Below are 6000 nucleotides of genomic sequence, written 5' to 3'. Positions count from 1 at the left end.
GCGCCTCACGCCTCGCGCGGCCCCGCCGCACGGACCTCACGGGCCTCACGTCCCCCTGCAGCCGCCACGCGCACCGCCCTCCCCGCCCCTCATTGGCCCGCGCCCCGGCCGGGCCTTCCTGCCATTGGTGGGAGCGCGCGGTGCACGGGCTCGGCACGCTCCTCGGCCGCCGTTCCGCGGCGGGCGGGGCGTGGACAGCGGCGGAGCCAATGGGAGCGCGGCGGGGGCGGGGCCCGCGGCCGGGCCTGGGCAGGGGGCGGCTCGTGAGGTAAACGGCAGCGCGGGCCCGGCCGGGAGCGGGCTGAGGGGAGCGGGCTGAGGTGGCGGCGGGCCGCGGCCGGGTGAGCGCTGAGGGGTCGGGCTGAGGGGTGATGGGGAGGGGAAGGGGAAAGAGAAGGCAAGGCAAGGCAAGGCAAGGCAAGGCAAGGGACGGGACCTGCGTGGTTTGTGCCTCTCAGAGCCCGTCTGCCAGGTGTCCGCCTGACCCTGGGCAATCCCCGGAATAAATGCTCAGCCTTCAGCCGTGCCGCGTAAATTTGCTGGTCTAGCCTTTATTTTTCTTCTCCTCCGGGAAGGTTCCTGCTTGAAGGTGGTTATAAAGTAAATATTTGCTTTGCCGAGCTTGCTTGTGGCAGAAATGGAGGAGGAGAAAGGAAAACCATGAGACCTCCAGCCTCGGTAATGTATCTGAGGGAATAATCATGCTTTTCACGGACTTGTGGAGCCTCTGTAACAAAGTCATCGGGGATTAATGGGCTGGTGCATAGCTTTAAACAAGCACTGAGCAAGCAGGCTATAAATAACTGCAGATATAAAAGTTTGGCTGGTATTCGCAGTTCCTGACCATCCGAACTTCTGCAGAACTGTTACATAATGGCACTATTTCTGATATCCCACCCTGGTGGGGTGGGGAGCTTTTTGTGGTTTTTTTTTTTTTTTTTTTTTTTTTTTTTTCTCCAGTCTTTCTGGATAATGGAAAACCAAACTTCTCAGTAAGCTGCATGGAAAAATAAAGAAGTTAGAAAGCTGCGTTTTATAAAAATGGACTTTTACTTACCTCTTAAGCAAAAAGAAATGTAAAAGGGTACAAAAATTTTTTATTTTATTTTATTTTTTTAATAGCCCACAGTATACTTTTTCTGTAGAGAATTAATCTAATAACTTCTGGCCTTTATTTCCTTGGTTGCTCGTCCTTAGATTGCTTCGCTAAGCTGGGTATATTCCTTGAGCATATGCAAAATGATTCTTAGCACGAGGTGCAGAAAGATGATGGCCAAAGTCAATTGCAGATTGATCAGGGACTTCTGAAGGGGTTCAGAAATTGCTGAGTCAAAGGCTAAAAGCAAATAGGTATCCGTCATTTAAAGAGAGCGGGGGGGTCTTGCACGTTTGTGCCGTGTCGTAAGTAATCTGTCTCTCATTTTTACCTAGATAGAAAAGAGTTTAGCCGTGGCTCACGTGCTTACCCATCTGCTTGCTGTTAGACCTGCGGACTTAAAGCATTTACAAAATGCAGGAATTTCTTTACTTTTAACAACGACCTTGGTAGCCTTAAAATAAGCAGTTGTATGTTGGTCAGTCTTAATCAGCGGCAGGGGGGAGGGGGAATAGGCGACCTCCGGAGTGTCTCCTTTTTAAAAATAAAGTGGTGTGATAAGTAGAAGAAAAGGTCAGAAGATGTGGAGAATTCCCTTACGTGTTTACCATCTGAGTGTTGATCGCCTTGTTTCATTGCTGTCAAGGACAATTCTGTGCTCGGCGCTGCAGCTCTGGTTGTTTCATTTGTGATATTTAGAGCAGGTTAATAATAGCTCGTATGGAATCTTTGCAGCAGGAACAGAGCTTGTTTTGGCTTCTAGTCCTCCAACGGTCGTTGTACAGGCAAGCGATGGACTGTTGTTTCACACCTTGTTTGTCAAGTTACATTATTTTTCTAGAAAGTGAAAGGGAAGAGGGGTAGTAGCTCAAGTCTTGGTTTCTAACTTCGCTAATGTTTAACTGCTTGGCTGGTGACTGAACTTACTTGTAGGCAAATGGTTTTTTTTTCTGTGCTTTTAAAAATTGTTTTAATATGGAAACTAGGGGTGGTGTGTTCATCATGTTCTTTTATCTTGTGTGTCATGGTATATTCTTGATTGGTTCCGCTGACTTGTTAAACACATCTCAGTGTTGTACAGATGGTAGCTTATACTTACGAAGTTCTATTACCATGTTTGTTTTGCCCCTGCAATTTCTTTTGTGTGTGTGTGTGTGTGTGTAGATTAGATCTTCATGTAGCCTCTTCATTGCTGTTTAGGTCTCCTTTTTCACCAATTACACACTGGATTTTTAGGTGTGCTGAGCAAATGTACTGTAAAAGCACTCAGTATTCTGAAATGTCACAGTGCTCAGCAAGAGAGTGATCGGGACTGGGAAAGAGGTAATTGGGTAGTAAGTAAAATGAGTTTCTTTCACAGAACTCTTCTAAAATTAGGAATCATAAATTTTGTTACATATCAGTGTCGTACATGGTCATTCACATATCACTATGGGAAATTGGGGGTCTTCAAAGGCTTTTGGTGTAAGTTGTGTAAAGCTTTGGCCTTTCTAGTCTGGAAAAACAGTATGTTGATTCCATATTGTATGGAATATGATCTCACAAAATCTGTGCAGTGATAGCACAAATATTCCTAAATTGTAGATCGTGTATTATCTTTGAGAGCTTGAAGATTAGGCCTAGTGGTGAGTGGTGAGCTGTAGAGAGCTCACTGCTCTGATTTGCCATAGTGTCAGAGATATCCCTCTGTATGATCACTAGTAGCTTAACTAAACAACTTGTCTGAGATCTGGGGCAGAGCTGTTATGTAGATGCTGATAAGCCATGCTCCCTTTCAGCACTGGGGTCACACAACGGTTGAGGCTGGAAGGCACCTCTGGAGTTCATCGGGTCCTGCTGCCCTGCTCAAGCAGGGGCGCCTCAAGCACGCTACACAGGACCATGTCGAGGCAGCTTTGGAAGATCTCCAAGGAGGGAGACTCCACAACCTCAGGTGCCAGTACTCAGTTACCTGCACAGTAGAGAAGTGCTTCCAAATGTTTAGACGGAACTGTCTGTGTTCAATTCTACACCTATTGCCTCTTGTCCTGTCACTGAGCACCCCTCAAAAGAGCTTGTCTCTGCCTTCCTTGCACCCATATATCAGGAATTTAAACATGTTGATAAAATCCCTCCTAAGCCTGCTCTTCTCCAGGCTGAACTGTCCCAGCTCTCTCAGCCTCTCCCCATAGGACAGACTGTTACTCCTCAGGTGCAGGACTTTGCAATTCTCCTTGTTAAACTTTGTGAGATCCTTGTGAGCACACCTTTTCAGCCTGTCAGGGTCCCTCTGGCTGGCAGCATGGTGTCCTGGTGAGTCAGTCATTCCCCAGAGTTTTATGTTTGCGGATATAGAGGGGGGGCATTCTATTACATTGTCCAGGTTGTTAATGAAGATGTTAAACAGGACTGGACCAAATATTGACCCCTGGGGTACTCTGCTTGTTACTGGCCCCTAACTAGATGTGCCACTGGCCACTACCCTCTGGGCCCAGCTGTTTGGCCATTTTTTGATCCAACCCTGTATCTCCTCATACAGCTTCTCTATAGCTGTCTCATGGGGACAGTGTCAAAAGCCTTACTGAAGTCTAGGAAGGCATTATCCGCTGCTCTCCTGGCATCCATCAGGCTGGTCATTTCAGTGTAGATCCTTATCAGGTTGGTCAAGCATAACTTCCCCTTGGTGAACGCATGCTGACTGCTCCTGGTGATTTTCTTCTTTTGTCTGGAAATGGTTTCATCATCTTCCCAGGGATCAAAGTGAGGCTGATCCCGGAGTCTGTAGTTCCTGGGACATTCCCTTTACTCCAGTCGTTGGACACTTCTGCTGGTTGCCATGATTGACCAAATGCCTATATATGTGTGTGTGTGTGTGTATGTATCAACGTAAATTGATAAGGAGTGGCCTTGGAGTCATGTCTGCCAGCTCCCTCAGCACTTGCAGATGCATCCTATCAGAGCCCACTGACTTCTGAGTGTCCGTTTTGCTCAAGTGAGAATTACATCAGTTTGTGTCTTCTCACAGCAGTCTCTTTTGCCTCTTCTTGCATCCTATGATTTTCTTCTTCTTACAGAAAGATTCTGACACAGTCAGAACAAGAAACATTACCGGCTCCTTAGCTATGTGAGCTAAGGGGGCTATGAATAGACTAGTATGTGTTGTAAGTTACTAAATTTGAACATAACCCTGGTCTCCTGGGCGATGTTGAAAGGCATGGCATCTGCATAGGCATGCACACCTCCAGGATCAATAGTGGGAGGCCGAGGTGTTTGACCTGCTGTTCACAGTGATAACAGGGGTTATGTTCAGTGCAAGTCTGTGCCAACCATAGATGAAAATGCGTAGTACCTCTGGCTGACTTTTTAAGTAGTGACTTGAGACATAATGTGTGTTGTTCTGTCGCTATCTACAAAAAGGATTATAAGAAAAAGGTCATCTTATACCTGAGGAAGATAGATTTATAGTAAAGTTATAGTGTGTTTAGTTTTCCAAGAAGGTTATGATTCTAATCGGAATTTTTTTTCAACCTTTGCTTGTTCATCATTTAATCCTTTAGATGTGTCTGTTAACAACATGCTGGTAAGATGAATCCTAGTTTCATTTTGCTCTGTGTTTTTTTGTTAAGTACACTTGAATTCTAGACTGTAAGCTGTAAGGGTCGGTTTGCTTAGGAGAGAGCGATGATTCTCTTCCCAGCTCTGGCACTGACATGTTATGTAACTTTGGGTAAATTATTTGCTCCCTTCCCTCTGTAATAGAGCACTTAGAGATCAGTCCCATTTCTGTAGCTCTTTGCGATGTACTAGTGAAGACTTGATACCTCTTTAAATGCAAGAGGAAAAGCTTCTATTTTCTCAAGAATGTGGTCTTAAGTAATGGTGTGTCTTATTTGAAAGGAATCTCACTTGTGAGATGGAGCTTTTTATTGCTTCCAAGTTTCCAAATTACATTCTGTGTGCTTTAAGAAAAGCAAAACTTGAAATAAAAACAATTATAAAATGACCGTGTATGTAGAAAAACAAACAAACAACCCACAACTGCGAGCTGATAGCCTCCTTCCTTCCTACTTGGCATTCAAGTTCAGAGCACGAGCTCCACAGGGAGCCCTGTTGGTTGCCTGTGTAGAGCCTCGCGCTGTGGAGCTGTGCGGCTCTGTGTGCATCAGGCAGGGCACCGAATGCAGTGGTCTCTTCTCTCCTAACTGGTAAAGTGACTCAGAGAACATAAAGTTACTCTGCAAACATGGAGAGAGGTTTGTCATGTTTGTTTTTTTCGTTTGAAGTGCAAACATTTGGATTTGATCAGTAGAGCTTTAGTGTAACATTCTTGTAAATGCTCCAGGTTAGAGCTTTTGTACTGTGGAAAACTTGGGTTTTGAAGGGATGCTGTACACCAACACTGACAGAGGGATGCCTTGGAACTTGTTAACTGTGTCAATTGTGGCTTTGTACGAGTTTGCCGTAAAAACAAGTATAAATTCAGCTTGTACTAGTTCAGTGTGTTAAATATATGCTTCAAATATGACATCTACCCAAATGTAATGTTAACTTGCTTGTTTCAGTCATGCTCCATTTGTGTTTTAATGAACAATTGTCTGTGCTGCTGGATAAAGGATCCACATGCATGAAAAACAACTTTACTCACAGCATTTTTGAGAATTATTCACGTGATTAAAGCTCCACTTGTGCTTACAGCTTTTGAGCTATATAGAGGATTATTGTAAGTACTGTCCAGTGCATAAACAGGAGGGAAAAACAACAACAAAACCCAACAGCTTTGTGTGGCTGGAACTGAGTGAACTGTGGATGAAGGCGACAGGTCCACAGTAGCCCTCTGCTAGGATTAATGTGATTACTTGTGAAATTAAGTTACTGCTAGTTGGTAGCACAACAGAGCTTTTGATCTGTCCATGAGGAATAGATCG

At 45.0% G+C, this 6000-nt stretch overlaps 1 protein-coding gene across 3 annotated transcripts in view; it reads left to right on the top strand.

Moving 5' to 3' along the window:
* COQ8A (coenzyme Q8A) overlaps window positions 1-6000 on the top strand; it is a 42441-nt gene that overhangs the window by 4471 nt on the left and 31970 nt on the right. The gene's annotated exons all lie outside the window — the stretch shown is intronic.

This window comes from Oxyura jamaicensis, chromosome 3 (assembly GCF_011077185.1).
Source record: "Oxyura jamaicensis isolate SHBP4307 breed ruddy duck chromosome 3, BPBGC_Ojam_1.0, whole genome shotgun sequence".
NCBI lineage: Eukaryota > Metazoa > Chordata > Aves > Anseriformes > Anatidae > Oxyura > Oxyura jamaicensis.
Note: the sequence above shows the minus strand (reverse complement) of the source record. Positions and strands in the feature narration are given on the sequence as shown.